This window comes from Bombina bombina, chromosome 4, assembly GCF_027579735.1.
Source record: "Bombina bombina isolate aBomBom1 chromosome 4, aBomBom1.pri, whole genome shotgun sequence".
Lineage (NCBI taxonomy): Eukaryota > Metazoa > Chordata > Amphibia > Anura > Bombinatoridae > Bombina > Bombina bombina.
In genome coordinates, this window is record NC_069502.1 from 1,145,960,024 (window position 1) to 1,145,980,005 (window position 19,982).

General features: G+C 37.1%; 1 protein-coding gene and 1 long non-coding RNA gene across 3 annotated transcripts in view; one reads left to right on the top strand and one right to left on the bottom strand.

Moving 5' to 3' along the window:
* The window catches only part of LOC128658071 (uncharacterized), a 117,099-nt gene extending 106,236 nt beyond the window's left edge, over positions 1–10,863 (top strand). Inside the window, exon 2 of the long non-coding RNA XR_008402129.1 lies at positions 9,981–10,863. This is a non-coding gene — a long non-coding RNA (uncharacterized LOC128658071). The remainder of the gene's footprint in view (positions 1–9,980) is intronic.
* HHIPL2 (HHIP like 2) overlaps positions 1–19,982 on the bottom strand; it is a 245,544-nt gene that overhangs the window by 157,421 nt on the left and 68,141 nt on the right. The gene's annotated exons all lie outside the window — the stretch shown is intronic.

A 19,982-nucleotide genomic window follows, 5' to 3' on the forward strand; every position in this document is an offset into this window, starting at 1 on the left:
CAGTACATACACAACCCTCGAGATTTTCTCCGGAATCTTTCTTCAGAAGTAAGTGGCCCTCTGAAGACACCAATATCCATAGGTTCTGCCTTACTTGAACTAGATTGAGAAGGAGTATGGTACGAGATGGGTGGCCGTCTAGGGGCAGATTCACCAATTTGGCGTTCAGATTTTCTTTCTCTGAGACGTCGGTCAAGCTGCATGGAAAGTCTGATAAGGCCTTCCAAGGTTTCTGGCAGCTCAGTGCGAGCTAGTTCATCTTTGACTTGCTCCGCCAGGCCAAGGCGGAATTGATTTTTTAATGCAACGGTGTTCCATTGACTATCAGTTGCGTATTGTTTGAAGTCAGTTATATAAGATTCCACTGGCCGGTTGCCTTGTTTCAGCTTCCTTAATTTTGTTTCAGCTGTCAACTGTACGTTTGAATCAGAGTAAAGTTCATCCAATAGGGCGAGAAAAGATTCTAGAGATGAGAGGATTGTACTGTTAGTCTCAAAGAGGGTATCAGCCCAAATACGGGGTTCCCCACGAAGATAAGAAATCATGGTTAAGACCTTCACTCTATCATTTGGATAAGTGGTAGGTTTTAGAGTAAAAGTCAAAAGGCAAGCATTTCTATATTGCCGGTATAAGGCTCTATCTCCATTAAAAGGTTCTGGAGAGGAGATAAAAGGTTCAATTGAGGACTCTGATGTATGAGCTTTGGAGGCTGTCATATCTTGAAATGCTTTCTTTAGAGTGTTATTTTCGGCCTTTAAATCTCTCATCCCCTGAGTGAGTTCATCCACCCTGTGGGACAAATTGTAGACAAAATTTGGCAAGTCTGCTGGATCCATCGTGGCTTAGTAATTCTGTAAGCTTTGAGAGTTCTGTAAGCTTTGAGAGATGAACCCCTTAATAGGTAAAGCAAGAGATCACAAGTGCAGACTTGAAAACATACAGTGTTGTATCACCAATATACTTCAGGCTATTAATCAGCATAGACTGGTTGAAATTAGGTGAAAAAGTTAATGTTATTTTAAAGCAGAAGGTAGAATGTATGTCTTTCAACAAAGGATACTGGAAGGATGTATCAGAGCTTACTTTCAGTATGAGGTTATGTTTACTAGTGACACTTGCCAAAAGAAACAAAAGGTAGTCATAGGATTACTTCAAATAGTGGCTGTAACAGGAATATGATAATAGGAGCTTCACACTTAATTACTTTAGAGCGGATAACCCAGAAACTGACAGCGGCGCTACAAGAGTTGGTACAAACTTAGAAACCTGTAGCATTGAGAATCGTCACTACTTGTGAGCAGCTGGAGTCCTTACGCTTACAAGCATGTTCTGAGCAGAGCCGTCTGTTACTGCTGACAGGCTGAAAATCCGAAACCGCTACACAGCGGAGCTGAGAGGAGGAGGGGGCGGAACAGACCTTATGAGTGACAGCGGCTTGTAGTCTGAAGCTCCGGAGAAGCGATGACGTAGAGGATTCAGTGATTTTGAGTGACAGCGGTTTATGCTGTTTGTATATGCACCTCAGTGTATTAAGTTCGCTTGGCCTTAGGTGGAAAAGGAAATATATAATCCAAAAGGTTGAATGTGCAATAGAAAGCCAGTGAAGGGAACGGCTTAATACACAAGATGGTTTGTTTAGGTTTGGGATATCTGAGAGTAGAGCGGCTGATGAGAATGTTGTCAAGAAACAGAAAGTGCTTTACAGGAGCAAAGCTATCCCAAATTAGTAATCCAATATTGAAAAGGTTGACAAGAGTAGATTTCTGGCAAGTAGATTTTGTAATCCAAAGATTTAGGCTTAAAGCTGATTCACAGAAGCGAAGTTGCAATAATGCTGTTAGCTGCTGCAAGTCTAATTACTAAGCACCTGTTTGCAGTCAGGTGACGATTTAAAAGCAGGTAGGGAGTGCAGGTAAGGGAGAGAAGGAAAAGGTGGCCTGGAATCCTTACACAGGCTGACCCTCCCTGCTGTGTAGTCTTAAGTTTTGTTGGGGCTAATTGTTTGAACGTTTACTCAGGACCGAACAAAACTTACTGCAGTATTATCGTATGCCTACTGTGTAGTTTTCCTCTATGACTGTTTTCAATTTCTGGCGTTGAATCCCGCCTGACACTACACATAGGCTATATTGGTATATTGTTTCTTTTTCGTTCCGGAGGTGGGGGTTTAAGATGGATACCAGGACTGACGTTATGCAAGGTCAAGCAAATATATTGTATTCACTACAGACTGCCACTGAAAGGGATGAGCATTCAAGAGAGATTGATGCCATTTTTTCTACAGATCCAACCAAATTTACCCTGACGGCCTTATTTGAGGATATGGAGGATTTACTTGTCAAAGAAAATAGACTTAAGTGGGACATTATTACGCTAAATAAATATAATGAGCTGAGTTTAATTCCAAGGGGACTACGTATGAACAAGTTCCCCACATTTATAACCGAAGATAAAGAGTTTATACAATTATGGAACGATACTTTATCAGAATGTTCAGCTAAATTAATGGTACTTTTAGTACAATATAAAACTACTCAGCTTAAGGTTATATCTGAGAAGATTACTCTCATTCAAAATGAGCTAAATTCTCACAGCACAGATATAGATTACCCAGTACTAGATCAGATTCTTCAAGATACTATAGCGGAGTCCAAACAACTATTACTTGATAGAAAGCATAACAAGTTTATACATGACCAAACAGATTTCAATAACAATTTAGTTTATATTTGGAATCGTAGGGAACGTTTTATTAGAAGGAGAGACTATAACTCTAGAAGAGGATCTGGCAATAGGAGGGGTAACAGACAGAGACAAAGAGGCAGGGGTAGAAGAGGTCAGCATAGAATACAGTTTTCAGGCAATGAAACTGATTCACAGGGTGAGAGTTCGAGCTCAGGAGGGGAGGATACAGACACAGGATATACACCCTATCCCCTCAGTACTAATACATCACAGTCTACAATACAAATAGTTAGACCCAAAGAGGATAGTACACCCAAGGCACCAATCCTCAAGAATGCGAGGCCATACGCTTACTCCAAATATAATTTAAATAAACCAGAGGTAGCCGCAGATAACAGTTCTAATACTGTTGATAGCATAGAAAATGCTCAGGTTAACCAGGTTTTTTCGCTGGCCCCTCCAAGAAGAGACGTGGAGGGGCGAGATATAAAAGATACTCCAAAGGGAAGATACACACGAAGGAAGAAGTAAATGATTTAAAGACCATGAGTATTATCAATTTATCAACATACGTATTGAACAAAACTGAAATAAAAGTTTTGGAACTGGGTCTGGGATTTGTTCCGACAGTCAGTTTCAATCTTTTCAATACACTGTTAGACGTAAACAAACTTGTGAGGAAGTTGACCCTTCATAAGCACTTTCAAAAATCCAAATCACATAGGGATTCAACAACTAATGACTTGGGCCATTTGTCGACAGGTGTTTTAACACAAGAGGACACATTGAGTTTCGGAGAACAGTGTGATGTTAGGACTCTGTTAACATTGATGGATGATGAAGAGCCTAATACACATGAAACACACGCTGTTCTGCCCAAATTCAAGAAGCCCTCAAAATTCTACCCTGTCCAGGACAGAGGTTCCGTAATTGAAAAATTTCACTCAAGAGTGGAAAAGGATCTCACTGATTTATATTATCGTGAGAGGCTTTACAAGCAAAATATTACAGTGACTGAAAGACAGGCATTACAAAAACTGAGTGAGAATCCCAATTTGGTAATTCGCTCAGGGTGGGTCTGTAGTTATCCTTGACAAAGACGATTTTGTCAAGGAGGCAAACAGGCAACTCTCTAATACTAAGGAATATAGGATATTGAACTCGGATCCTACAAAGGATTTTCAGAGGCAGCTTAAGGATCTAATTGATGATGGTCTCGAATTGGGACTATTAGATAAAGATACATGTGAATATCTATTTGTGAGCCACCCTAGAATGCCCATTTTTAACCACCTGCCAAAGGTGCACAAGTCACTCCTGGATGTTAGAGGCAGGCCCATTGTTAGTGGCATTGGGTCTCTCTTTGAGCCTCTATCGGAGTGGCTTGGCGCACTCTTACAGCCAATGATTAAACGTCTATCGAGCTATGTTTTAGACACCAAACATGTTTTAAACTTGGTGTCAGATATCACTTGGCAGGAAGGCTACAGGTGGGTCACCGTTGATGTGAAATCTCTGTACTCTTCTATCCCCCATGAGATGGGGCTAGAAGCGGTTGATTACTATATGAGAAAATACTATGGTAATAACTCCACATTATGTGATTATGTGCATAGAGTCACACTTTTTCTCTTAACACATAATTTTTTTGAGTTTAATGGCAGTCACTATCTCCAAATGTGTGGCACGGCCATGGGGGCCAAATTTGCCCCCTCCTACGCCAACCTATTCATGGGTTGGTGGGAGGAATGCCACATATTTGGAGAAGAAAACCCCTTTAAAGACAATATTGTCTTTTTCAGGAGATTCATTGATGATCTCCTGTTTGTGTGGAGAGGTAGCACAACAGGGGTTGATGCCTTTGTTGATTACTTAAACAGTAATGACAAAGGGATTGAATTCACCTTTGAAAGTGACAGTTGCAACATCAATTATCTTGATGTCACTCTCATAGGTAACATAGGTGAGAAAATAACTACAACTATCTACAGGAAGCCAATAACGGGGAACACCTTACTTCACGCAAAAAGCTGCCATCCCCAACATGTATTTAGTGCAGTAGCAAAGGGACAGTACATAAGGGTTAAGAGAAACTGTAGTGACCCTGTACATTATGTGAAGGAGAGTAATGATTTAACACGGAGGCTCAAAGACAGAGGTTATGAGCATAAAACAATAAAGAAAGCAAGAAATAGGGCAGATGGATTGGACAGGAAAGACCTTTTACTACCTAAGGACAAAACTATTGGTCCTAACTACAAACAGTTTGACAAAGGCCCACTCTTCATCACAGACTATTCTATGGAATATGGTGAAGTCTGTGGAATCATCAAGAAGCATTTTAACATGCTTTCTGCTGATGATGATCTAATGGATATTGCCAAAACAGGTTGTCATTTTGCCTACAAAAGGAATATGACGATTGGCAATAGGTTAGCCCCAACAAAACTTAAGACTACACAGCAGGGAGGGTCAGCCTGGCTGACAATGAAGGGAATGCATAGATGCAATTTCAGGGACTGTGTGGCCTGTGAAAAAGTAATTTGTGGAGACACTTTCCAGTCCACCATCACAGGCCAGTCCTTTGAAATTAAAACTTGCATCACATGTAGATCAAAGTATGTGATCTATCTAATCACTTGCACAATTTGTAAGATTCAATATGTAGGTCTTACGACGAGAGAGATAAGATCACGCATTAGAGAACATCTTTCAACAATTAGGATTGGTAGATCAACTACCCCACTGGTACAACACTTCGCACAAAAACATGACAAAGATACGGATAGCTTCAGATGGACGGCTATAGAAAGAATTTTAGTGCCGTCAAGAGGGGGTGATAGAGAGGTACTTTTGGGTAGGCAGGAGGTGTTCTGGATCTTTAAATTGAGAACCAGAACACCTTCTGGATTAAACTCCTCCTATGACTTGATCAATTACTGGTATTAATGTGATTTATTTCAGATTCCAATTCTGAATTTAAAGATCCATTAACACAAATTATCCCTCAGTTTATAATAGTGTCCTTTCTAGTAACACATATGTGATTTCACGTCTTAACGTTTTTTAGACTAATGCACAAAGAAGTTTGATGCACTCAAATACACACCTTTACATTTAATTAAATTGACAATACGTAGAGGTGACTGTTTACACCAGGTATCTCTCTTTGCCAAAAAGATATCCTGAATGGCCAATTACGCCTCAGGATCCAAACAGTAAGGGTATTATGTAAATAGTCATAATAAGTCAGAGGCAGAAATTGCAAAAATACTGTTAGTAAACAATGTCTAGACTAGTTAAAAAGAAAAGGCATTTCAGAATAGGGTAATGTTTTCTGATTTCAAGAAGTAGAGTATATTTTTTGAGATTATCAGCAAGGAACAGTATATGCAAATGTTAAAATATGTGTGCCTGCGCTTTGTTTAATTGACTCATTTTTTCATTGATTCATTTATGAGTTAAAGTAATCTTTGATTGGTTTTACTGTTTGGCCAATTGGAGAAAGGTACGCCCTAGAAAAAGGGCGCTTGGTTTTAATCTTTTATCAGCTAAGAGTACGGCTGCAAAGCCGAAACATGTCAGCTGTTTTTTCCTTTCTCCAATTCACCAATCAGCTGCTGTCAAGCCCATGAAATTCTGAGCATACAGAATTTGTACCATATGAAGCAATTTTACCATATGAAGCAAGCATTGGAATTTTTATTTTGTAGCTGTTTATGAGAGAATAAAAGCTACCCTTTCCGTCTACCGGTGCTCCTGACTCTTCATTTGTGTAGTAATTTCAGGATTCCCCACAGTGAGCACGGACGCAGACACCAATAGGGTTGTGTGTCTCCTCCCTTCTTCACTCCGGATTGGTCCTACTTTGAGCAGGGCAGGCACAACCAAGTTACTCCAATCACAGGTGAGCAACTGCACGCGTCTGAGGAGGGTGTGTCACGCAGTAACCTGGAGACCCTGGATACCGTCTGATCGGAGGAGGTCTCAGGCAAAAAGGAAGTTGATCCGGACACCGGTCTGATAACAAAGCACCACAGACGCACCCGTGGACCGGACAAGGTAAGACAGACTCCAACACTATATATATTTATTGTTTGATGTTTGCACTGCCCTGAGGACCAGGATTGTTTGAAAGTTTACTCAGGACCGAACAAAACTTACTGCAGTATTACCGTATGCCTACTGTGTAGTTTTCCTCTATGACTGTTTTCTTTTATTAGTTCCATACAAATACAATATCAACAAATTGAAAGACTTTGTGTGATATATGATTTTTTTTTAAATATATGGGTAGAGGGCACTGTAGAAAGTGTTTTTAGCATTCTTATGGACTAATTTCTGTAATGTACATTTTTTACATTTGTGTTTTACATCGCACTTGCTTTCATGATTCAGAGCATTACATTTTTAACAACTTTCCAATTTATTTCTGTCATAAAAATGTTTTCATTCTCTTGTTATGTGTTGAAAAAGCAGGTGACCCAATGAGTAACAGGTGACCCAATTACAATAGGAATATACACTATATGACCAGAAACTGAAACTGACCATCACGTAAATATATAATCATAGATATATATAATCACACATATATATATATATATATATATATATATATATATACACATTATATAATCACACACATATATATATATATATATATATATATATACATTATATAATCACACACACATATATATATAATCACACATATATATATATATATAATTACACATATATATATATATATATATATATATATATATATAACACAGAGAAAACCCAGCACTCACTTAAAAGCTCCCATGACCCTGCAACATGCTCAGCCCTGGGTGCCACTCACAGGAAGCTGTGCTGTCCCCAGAGTCACAAGCAGTTAACCCCAGACAGGTCTGGGTGCAAGAACCATAGGGAAAATTACAAAACAAATTAATACAACACACTTACAAGCTCTCAGCTAAGATTTAAAAGCAAAAATGGAAAGGTTAGTTACCGCATCTGGCCAAATGGGACAAGCCCAAGTACCTTTTCCAATACCTGGGACCCTAAAACAGCCACACAATGCAAGCTTTCAAATCCAAACAAACTGGGAACAAGCGAAGGGTGCACAGGCATATGTAATCACCCTAGACATATACAAAACATGGAAGGGAACTGCACTCTCATACCGGACCGGGTACACATCCCATGACCCTGTAACATGCTCAGCCCTGGGTGCCACTGGCACTCACAGGAAGCTGTGCTGTCCCCAGAGTCACAAGCAGTTAACCCCAGACAGGGGTATAATCACACATATATGAGCTTGTTGGACACCCTATTCCAAAACCATTGACATTAATGAGGAGCTTTTTCCAACTGTATATATATATATATATATATATATATATATATATATATATATATATATATATATATGTTCAAGTTCTGTAATTTCAGTTTATAAAACAACTGCTCAGTTTCCATCAACCAAGTTTCTTAAATTATAATTAGTTTTCAAGTACCTCATAGGGGACATTCAAAGACAGATATAATTTGTTCTCTGCTATAAGAAATATAATTTTTGCCATATCTGCTGGGTGCAAAACTCTAACCGTTGAATTGCTATTATAAATAAGTATGTATGACTCCTGAGCTTTCTACATATGTTACATTCCCACGGGACACCTTCCATCATATCTATCATATAAGGGTTGTGTTCTTAATTACACTACAGTATAGGTTGTAATTATTGTCCCAAATCGTTCTACTTGTACCCAATAGTAATCAGCGATGTCATCCATGTATGGGCTCAGAAGTACAGAAACCAGAGGGGCCCATGACATCTCCCAAAAGTAAATCATTACATATGGTAGTCCTATAAAAAATATTATTTCCCTCTTTGCCAGCTATATTCTTCTTTATTTTGTTGAACCATTTTGTATGACTCTGTGTAATTTGCATAATTTCTTTATAACTGTAGACGGACATACATGCACCTCTGATTTCCCAGATGATTCTCTATTAAGCTGGAACTGTGTCCTCAAATAAAAGTAAATGATAGATGTTAAAAATATTAGACTTGGCAAACGAATAACAAAGCTATCCTCTGTTTCTGGCATTTGTTTATTCCTGACACCAGGGGGTAGATTTATCAAAGGCTAGGCGAACTAATAGATGTAATTTTGCGCGTTTAGTAAAAGGCGAGCTGGGGCGTAATAATTATCATTTTTGCCTGTCGGAAAAAGCATTTACTCCCTAATTATCACAGTATATCCCCATAAATATTTACGCCGCCATGTCTTGATTATGAAAAAAAAACATTTTTTAGGTATCTATTTTGCCTATATTTATATTATATAATTTTTTCGGGCTGTTTTTGCCATATGTTGGTAATTTAAGATTGCAAAAATGAATAATTCAATATATCGATGTATACTGTATATATATATATATATATATAAAACTCTTGGTACCCGTATGCGCCTGTAGAAGCGGAAATTTCTGGCAATAACAGTCTCTTTTCGGCACCGAGCCTTTAAAAAATGAGTTAAAAGAAGAAAGTACTGCAACACAAGATGTAAAAGCATGTATGATAATGGTGTATAATAATGGTTTATTAAGAGTTAATAAATTATCAGCACTTTACTTAAAGGGACACTGAACCCAAATTTTTTTCTTTCAAGATTCAGATAGAGCATGCAATTTTAAGCAACTTTCTAATTTACTCCTATTATCAATTTGTCTTTGTTCTCTTGCTATCTTTATTTGAAAAAGAAGGCATCTAAGCTTTTTTTTGGTTTAGACTCTGGACAGCACTTTTTTATTGGTGGATGAATTTTTCCACCAATCAGCAAGAACAACCCAGGTTGTTCATCAAAAATGGGCCGGCATCTAAACTTAGATTCTTGCATTTCAAATAAAGATACCAAGAGAATGAAGAAAATTTGATAATAGGAGTAAATTAGAAAGTTGCTTAAAATTGTATGCTCTATTGGAATCACGAAAGAAAAAATTTGGGTTCAGTGTCCCTTTAACATTTAGGGATATTCAGCTCTGAAATATATTCATAAGTGCACGTATTAGAAAATCTATTTCATTTTTTACATACTTATGTTTTCTTTATTTTCTCACTGTTGAAATTATTATCCCTGGGTTTGATACCCAATGCTGATTCTTTCTTTGTAAAGCAGTCATTTAATGTTTTTACATACTTTTTAGGAATTTAAGGGGTTAAATCAATTATGTGAATGTATGTTATGATTGGTTGTTTATACCTATATAATAAGGTTTACCTTCCACCTGTTTCCTAACAGTGAACAAGTGTCCTACTTGACCAAACTGGAAAGTTATATTACATCCTCCTGCCTGGTTTCAGCACAGAAGATCTCCACCTTCTGTTTGTCCCCCACTCAGCGTAAGACACAGACTGATAGCCCTGTGTGGGCTGCCCAACAAGATACTAACTTGCTGTATACACGTGTGTGCTACTAACTGTGCTAACTGAAGTTTGAGTGCATTAATAACCTGACACATTGCTGTGTTTGAACTTTGAATAGACTACTAACATACATGTGTTCTCATTACAACGTTATAATATCTTTACCAGCCTAGTGTTAGCACCGAAGACCGCCACGTTTCTTTTCTCTTTTTATTATAGACGGTATGTGATACAGGTTGACATCACACTACAGGGGCTTCTAACTTATCTTGTGTTTGACAGACTGACGAGTGCGCTTAAATTGTGCTGACTGAAGTTTGACTTTTGGAATGATCTGATTAATCATTATACTTTGATTCTATCTACATATTTTTTTTTGGAATTATGTCTTATAAGTGAGCTCTTCTGGGCTAAATATTTGTAATTTTTTTCTTTAATAACCATGGATATGGATCAAGAATTAACTGAGTGCTTTGTGTTTGAGGATCTTACTAAGACTCTGGATACCTCAACTAACACATTACAAACCTGGCTAAAAGATGCAGAACAGAACTTGGACAGTCTTTTTGTACAAATGGATCAACTAAGAAAGAAAGACATTAGATTGGAGATGGATATAAAAACTTTCCTCTTCTACCAAAAGAGGGAACACATACCCAGAGACTTAAGAATTAAGAAATTTTCATCTTTTCATGTAACATGTTTAGAATTTATTGATAAGTGGAATGCTGCATTAACTAAATGTTCACAAACACTCATGGATATTCTAGTTTAATATAAAAGAAAACAAAGGTTGGCTTTAATTAGACAAATGCAGGATATCCAAGAGGAACTAAAATCATTGTAAACAGAACCAGATTTTGGTCTCTATGATAACCAGTTTAAATTAAACATGCAAAATTTCCAAAAAGAGCTATGGGAATTTAAAGTACACAAATTAAATAGGGACAAAATGGATTATGATTCCAAAAGTGTTTATCTTTGGTCACACAGAGTTCTGAACTCTAGAAATGATAAAGATAGGAAATCTAGGTTTAGAAAACTTAAACAAGACAAATAAGTATCATTTAGTGATACTGAGTATGATTATGAAACTTCAGATAGCGATTCAGCCTCAGAGTTACATAGTAACATCAGTACACACACTAACCAACCATCAGTACTACAAACACCAACTGTCTATACTCAAGAACAGTCAAAAAACGAGTTAGGCCCACCACATCCTATTCTAAAAAAGAAAAGAGTGCATAGAGGGGGCAAAACCAGGCACCTCAATAGACAATGAAAAAACCAACAGATATCCTCAGAGAATAAGAAAGAAACAGACTTACAAATATCTACAAAAAATGTGATTAATTTATCAAATCATGTATTGAGTAAAGATAATATGAACGTGCTTTCGAGAGGACTCAGTTTCTCTCCTTCTAATCATTTCAATTTATTTCAAACCATACTAGATTTGAATAAATTCATTAGATCACTTACTTTAAAAAATTTTTTTACAATAGTGTAAATGATTCTGCAGAAAAAGATCTGGATCTTGAAGCACAGAATCCTTCTTCCTCTAATATTATTAGTAGTAAGAATACCAATAGTTTGACATTTGAAGAAAATTGTTGCATACAGGATATGGAGGATCTCTATGCTACTAATATTAACACAACTAGACATGGTCCCTCCACATCTGATATTGAGCTTTCAAATCTAAAGAATAGGAGTAAAGTTTGCCCTGTACAAGCAAGATGCAATACTTTAGATATCTTTCAACAAACTATTGAAACCCAACTAATCAAGTTGGACTCACAACTAAAGGAAAGTTCTACCAAGTTAGATAAGAAAATTAAAAACAGTTTTAGAAACAATTTTTCTTCAGCAGACAACAAGGCACTAAAGAATTTGTCATCTAATAATGACATAGTAGTACGTGATTCAGATAAGGGGGGCAATTTAGTACTATTAAATCGGTGTGATTATATATCAGAGACTTCACGCTAATTATCTGATAAAGATACCTATCTGGTTTTGCCATCTAATCCCACCAATGTATTCAAAAATATTCTTCAAGAAATAGTGAAATATGGCTTAGACAATGGAATTATTACATCTAACATATCTGATTATCTTGTACCCATTTTGCCCATTGTAGCCATTTTTCACTATTTTCCCAAGATCAACAAGGATCCATTGAACCCTCCCAGCCTCCCCATTGTGGCAGGCATTGGTTCTCTTAATGAACTGCTTTCAGAGCTGATTGATACTTTTCTACAGCCTCTTGTTTTGACACTTTCCAGTTACATAAAGGATACTACCTCTTTCATACAACAAATTCAAAAAATACCATGGAATTCTAATTATACACTCATATCTTTAGATGTATCTTCACTCTATACGTCTATTCCTCACACGAAAGGATTACAAGCCACAGAATTTGATGAAGCCACCATTGCCTTCCCATTAATGGCCATAGAGTATTTACTGACCCATAATTATTTTTCATTTGAAGGAAAATTCTATCTCCAAAGATGTGGAACAGCAATGGATGCCAAATTTGCGCCATCCAACGCCAACCTTTTTTTTAGGTTGGTGGGAGCTCTTCCAAATCTTTGGAGATATAAATCCCTTCCGTCAGAATATTATTTACTATCATTACTGAGAGGTCCCAACGCTGCTTTTTAATGCCCGCTCGTATTACGAGTCTGGCAGGTACAGGTGTACCACTCACTTTTATTCCGCGACTTGAGCTTACTGCAAATCCCCTTACATCAATTGCGTATCCTATCTTTTCAATGGGACTTGCATAACGCCGGTATTACGAGTCTTGGAGAAAGTGAGCGGTAGACCCTCTCCTGTCAAGACTCCTACCGCATTTAAAAGTCAGTAGTTAAGAGTTTTATGGGCTAACGCCGTAACATAAAACTCTTAACTAAAGTGCTAAAAAGTACACTAACACCCATAAACTACCTATTAACCCCTAAACCGGGCCCCTCCCCACATAGCAAACACTTAAATAAATGTTTTAACCCCTAATCTGCCGACCGGACATTGCCGCCACTTTAATAAATATATTAACCCCTAAACCGCCGCACTCCCGCCTCGCAAACACGAGTTAAATTTTATTAACCCCTAATCTGCCGTCCCTAACATCGCCGACACCTACCTACATTTATTAACCCCTAATCTGCTGACCCCAACGTCGCCGCTACTATATTAAATTTATTAACCCCTAAACCTAAGTCTAACCCTAAGTCTAACCCCCCTAAATTAAATATAATTTAAATAAAACAAAATAAAATTACTACAATTAAATAAATGATTCCTATTTAAAACTAAATACTTACCTATAAAATAAACCCTAAGATAGCTACAATATAACTAATAGTTACATTGTATCTATCTTAGGGTTTATTTTTATTTTACAGGCAACTTTGTATTTATTTTAACTAGGTAGAATAGTTACTAAATAGTTATTAACTATTTAATAACTAACTAGCTAAAATAAATACAAATTTACCTGTAAAATAAATCCTGACCTAAATTACAATTACACCTAACACTACACTATCGTTAAATTAATTTACTAGATTACCTACAATTAACTACAATTAAATAAAATAATACAATTAAATAAAATAAAGTACGAAAAAAAAAACGAAATTACGGAAAAAATAAAATAATTACAAGAATTTTAAACTAATTACACCTACTCTAATCCCCCTAATAAAATAAAAAAGCCCCCAAAATAATAAAAATCCCTACCCTATACTAAATTACAAATAGCCCTTAAAAGGGCCTTTTGTGGGGCATTGCCCCAAAGTAATCAGCTCTTTTACCTGTAAAAAAAAGACAATACCCCCCCAACATTAAAACCCAGCACCCACACACCCAACCCTACTCTAAAACCCACCCAATCCCCCCTTAATAAAACCTAACACTAACCCCTTGAAGATCACCCTACCTTGAGACGTCTTCACCCAGCCGGGCACAAGTGGTCCTCCAGAGGGGCAGAAGTTTTCATCCGATCCGGGCAGAAGAGGACCTCCAGATGGCTAGAAGTCTTCATCCAGGTGGCATCTTCTATCTTCATCCATCCGGAGCGGAGCGGGTCCATCTTGAAGCCAGCCGACGCGGAGCATCCATCCAGACCGACGACTACACAACGAATGACGGTTCCTTTAAATGATGTCATCCAAGACGGCGTCCCTTGAATTCTGATTGGCTGATAGGATTCTAAGTGCAAGCAGCAGATTTACCTATGTACTTACAATCCCTCTTTTCAAATTTAAGAAGTCAAGATGATTCTTCCCCAGTAGAAATAGATAGGGCGCATAGAGCGCTCAGACCCAACCCACCAGAGGGGGTCCCACCTAGGGATACTATCGTCAAAATCACTAAATACACAGTGAAGGAACAGATAATGAAGGGAGAAAGAGAGAAACACCCTATACAAAAGGATGGTGTCAGCCTGCAGATGTATGCTGACTTATCCAGTAGAACACTTCAGAGGAGAAAATAACTTTTGCCCTAAACATCACAACTCAGATCCATGAATATCAAATATAGATGGAGCTATCCATTCCAACTGGTAGCAATATGGAACAACAGAAGAGCTACATGCACAAATCCTGCAGAAAAGGCAGAGTGTTGTCGAACATTGGAAATCCCTCCTCTTAAATCAGATACAGGAAAGATCACTGGTCAAGACCAACCTACGAGACAGGATGCCCCACCTCAACCATAACGCATGGAATGGCAAAGAGTGCAACGAAAGAGAAATTAATTTACCTTCTCAAGGACACTTAGCTGATGACAGGCTAAATGACTAAATAGTGGCTTTGAAGTGTATCCTTTCAGGCACCTTAGCCAAAATTTTCAGGTTTATACATTAAAATATTCATTGATTGTCATGCATTTCCTAGCCAACATTTGTTTTCTGAAACATGATCTAATTGAATGCTGTTTACTGGGCTGGTAGAGTTCCACTCAGAATTCATATTAGTCATTTACCCCTCGGTAACTACTACCCAGTTAAGGTTTGTTTTTAAAGTTATTTTGTTTGGTGAATGTTAATGTTTGTTGTGGCAGCACTTTTCAGAAGGTTAGATACAAAGTCCACTTTTAACCTTTTATATATATATATATATATATATATATATATATATATATATATATATATATATATATATATATGGTGTAGGTCCCTCATTATCAAATATTTGATCAAAATCTTGTACAGTTAAGAAACCAAGATGGCAGGAACTATGGTACATTTAGTTTCTCAAAATGTGAAAGGTTTTAATGGTCCTCACAAAAGATCTCTGGCTATGGGGGATATATTGAAAAAACAAGGTGACATTGTGGGTTTACAGGAAAGACATTTCAAGAGAGGTTCTATTCCAAAGTACTTACACAATAACTATACACAACACTTTCATAGCGCACACACAAAGAAAAAAATTAAGGGTATAAGTATTTTAGTCCATAAGTCAATCCCTTTCAATTTAATAGATCAAATCAAAGACAAAGAGGGTAGGTTTCTGGCGATAAGTGGTCTGTTATATAATTAACAAACCAACTACAATACTGAACATATATGCACCGAATCAGGGACAGGCTAATTTTTTTAAATCAATCACACCCTTAATTCAAGACATCCAGGTAGGACAATTGACTATAAATGGGGGACTTTAACATTCCGATAAATCCCAAATTAGATAGCTCCAATGCTAATGTACACATATCCAAGAAAATTCTTAAGATAATTTGGAATTTCATCAAAACTTTTGGCCTTCATGATACGTGGAGAGTCTCTAACCCGGATAAAAGAGATTATAGTTTTTTCTCTGCCCCAAACAAAACATACTCCAGGATAGATCACATATTGGTAGATCACATCACTTTATCACATGTGGAGGCCATGTCTATTTTGCATACAGCCTGGCCAGATCACTCAATGGTAAAATGTAGAATTCACTGGTCATCTGCGCCATTTAGGGAATTTAGCTGGAGATTGGATGATTCGCTTCTACTAGATCCGTAGATCAAAAAATAATTGAAGAAGAGTTGAAGGAGTATTTTAATAATAACAATCAAGAGGAATCAGCACCTACTATTATATGGGAGGCCCATAAAAGTTTTATAAGGGGAGTACTAATAAAAATCAAGGCAAATAGAAATAAAATCAGCAGAGAAGAACATACCCACATATCCAGGGAACTTTCCCAATTGGATTATTTACACAAATTACACCCGTCCGAGGAAAATCTATTAAAACAACTTAAATTTTACAGGGATAAAATGATGACACACCTACATATAAAAGCACAGTCTATTCCCTTTAAACTGAAACAAAAGTTTTATACAGAAGCAAATAAACCGGGTCGATTATTAGCAAGATCTCTCAAGTCCAAGCAAACTAAAACCTATATACACTCCATAAAACAACCAAATGGTAAGACAATAGAGGACACAAAACATATAGCTGAAACTTTTAAAAACTATTATCACTCTTTATACAAACTATTCCCCAATAGAATACAGGAACAACATTCCCCATAATGTAATCACTATCTAGAAGAGGTGCATTTGCCACAACTGTCGGAGAATGATAAAAAGTCACTGAACTCACCAATTAGATCCTCAGAAATTTTAGAAGCAATTAAAAAACTCAAAAAAGATAAAGCACCGGGCCCGGATGGGTTTTCTGGTCTTTATTATAAAACTTATCACAACCTATTAACACCAGACATGTTGAAAGTTTTTCATCAAATTGATAACACAGGACTTTTCCCAGACACCATGCTTCAGGCCTTCATCACAGTCCTTCCCAAGCCCGGAAAAAAGGGTGATCAACCTGCAAATTTCAGACCCATTTCCCTTTTAAATCTTGACCTAAAAATATACGCAAAAATTCTGGCCACCATACTGAACAAATTTTTACCCTTATTAATCCTCCCAGATCAAGCAGGCTTTGTGCCGAGAAGAGAGGCAAGAGATAATACGGTTACAATACTAGATTTATTAGACCATGTGAACAAAAACAATATCCAAACAATTTTACTATCCACAGACACAAAAAAAGCGTTCGATAGACTTGACTGGTCCTTTTTGGAATCCATTTTGATCAAATTTAATTTCCTGCCCGTATTCATAAAACAAGTTATGGCATTGTATTCCTTTCCTTCTGCGCAAATCCGTATCAATGGCACCCTATCAGAACAATTTGAGATTAGGAACGGTGCTAAGCAGGGTTGCCCACTTTCCCCCTTGCTGTTTGTCCTGTCACTGGAGGCTCTGGCATCCAGGATAAGACATAACGACTCTGTTAAAGGTATCACAATTAAAAATAAAATATATGTTATCTATGTTTGCAGACGACATGCTCATGACGTTGACATCCCCCCTGGACTCTATTTCGGCTGTAAAGAATGAACTGAAGGAATATGAGAGGGTATCTAATTTTTTGATAAACATGACTATATCCGAAACAGATTCAGTACAGGACTGAACAAGCAATGTACATGGATAGCACTCAACAATTAGATAAGCTTGTGTCAATATTAGATACTGGATAGAAAGGATCCATGCAAGAACATTCTGTCTGCATAGAGACGTTTAAAACTTAACTTTTATTTCAAAATAAAAACCAATTGAAATGATACACACAATTAAAAACACTGTAACAAGAAGGGCCCCCCAAGGTGAGAGGATAAGGTACTGCTCCAGGTAGCAGTGGGGCAAGAAAGTGTAGGTACTCGGTACAATATAGTAACCTCTTAACAATATAAACAATATAACCTGCCCACTGAGTGTGTGTATCTATTGGCAATATTCAAATCACACAGTGCCCAGATACTAGAGCAAAGTATATATCTTGGTAATTGATATTACAGATCTCCAACCATCTAAGTATGATCCTATTAGTTGAATAGCACCTCTAATGGGGTATAATAGTAGGGTACAATGGCTACACCCAAAAGGAGGTGAAATTAATATTATTAAAATCAATATATATGGTACCTCATAAATTGGGTTAGTATATATTAATATATGGACCCTGGATAGAGGAGGTGCAGTAAAGATAAGACCAATCCCTTACCCTCGTAACTAAAGTAAGAATATAACTTATAGCTGTTATCTATGACAGTCACCACTAAGAGGTAGTAGTATTATTCTGTAGGTGCAATACCATAGATAACTCAGTAGGTATACTGTAGTTTTGGACGACAAACTACCCTCTCCCAATTAGTTTGGGGGGATAACTAGTAGTCAAGATTTTTCTTATAGTAGAGATTTACCCGTGGTAATTAACTGTACATATAGTTACTTGGAGGTGATGGTATATCACTGTGGGTATTACACCAGAGAAGGTTGAGTAGGTATATTATTAATATTTATATGCCCGTTTTATCTATAGTGAATAGGCGATTTAAGAAACAATATATTTTATTTCAACTTAGCAACAATCAGGTGTGTTTGGTGTGACTGTATTTATTTAGAAAGTACAAATCCCACTCCCAATTGGTTTTGGGGGGATCATTAATATTCAGAAGATCCAGCTGTATTTGCACGTGTGCAATTTAACTTCTATCAGGTGTTAACCATAAATACAATATCTATATATATATTGAGAGAGGAATGCAGTGTCAAATAAATCAATTTAACAGTCTGCCACAGTTGTCATGTGACTTTAGGAATCAGTGTAATTAAACACCGCCTAGTTCTCCCCACTCTAAAGTGCTACCACTGAGTATCTTTCTGTATATTTCTCTTAAATATCTATGATTGTATAGTTCAAAAATAGTAATTAATTATTTAGACACTAGCCAGTGTGGAAGCGTAAAGGTTACACATTAAGTTAGCAAATAAAGTTTCTACTGGTACTCCCAAAGGAGTAATGGTTGCGAGATTGTTACCAAACAAGATTAAAGATAATATTACCTATTATACCGTCCTGTCATTGACAGGAAATATTACAAAATAACAAGTACCAAGGATACCGGAGCTGAACTGAATTATATTTAGAAGGACTACCTAATATTAACAAGTCAAAATAAGTTTACGGAACTATAGGTAGACCCACGAGGGCCGTTACAGCAATTTAAAACACACAACCGGAGAGGGACCTAAACGTCCCAACTCCCCCTAACATGTTTCGCAAAAGAGCTTTATCAAAGGTGGGGCGGCCGGCTCTAATGCAGACATTTATAGGCTGAAGTATTCGTTACGTCATGATACTCCCTCAGCGGTGATAGGAGAAGTGAATAGTACTAGCACATTGGTTCTGCTGGGGGGCACGGCTGACCAATCGAATGATCAGTACAATGACGTGTAAGGACGTTTCCATGGAAACAGAGGTAAACAGCAACACTGGAAAAAACACAGACTGATAATCGGGTAAATCCCTGGATCTAACATTCAAGCTGATCGAATGTACACTCAATATAGCAAAAAGGAGGATTTGCAATCATAGTTGAACCGATCAGTTCCCTGTTCTCATATCGATCTGGGGATATAATATTCATAGGTAACTTACAGATTTATCATAGGACACATTATAAAAACCGGCACAATGTTATTGGTCACAGATACACGTATGATGTATGTTCTTATGAAAAATAACAATAACAGAGGTGTTACTAATCAGTGATTAAGTTAAAGGTTATCTTGGAGTGGTCCTCCGTTCATATGCATTCATATCGTAAGGCATAATGGAAATACCCTTCCTACTGTATAAGACACTAATAGAAAAGGGGGAGGGGAGGAAGGGAAAATAAATAAAATAAATAAAAATGGGAGATACTAAATTTATATCAAGCATGTTTTTATTTTTATTTTAATAGTATGCACCTCAGAACCCGATGACAATATAAACTCGAAG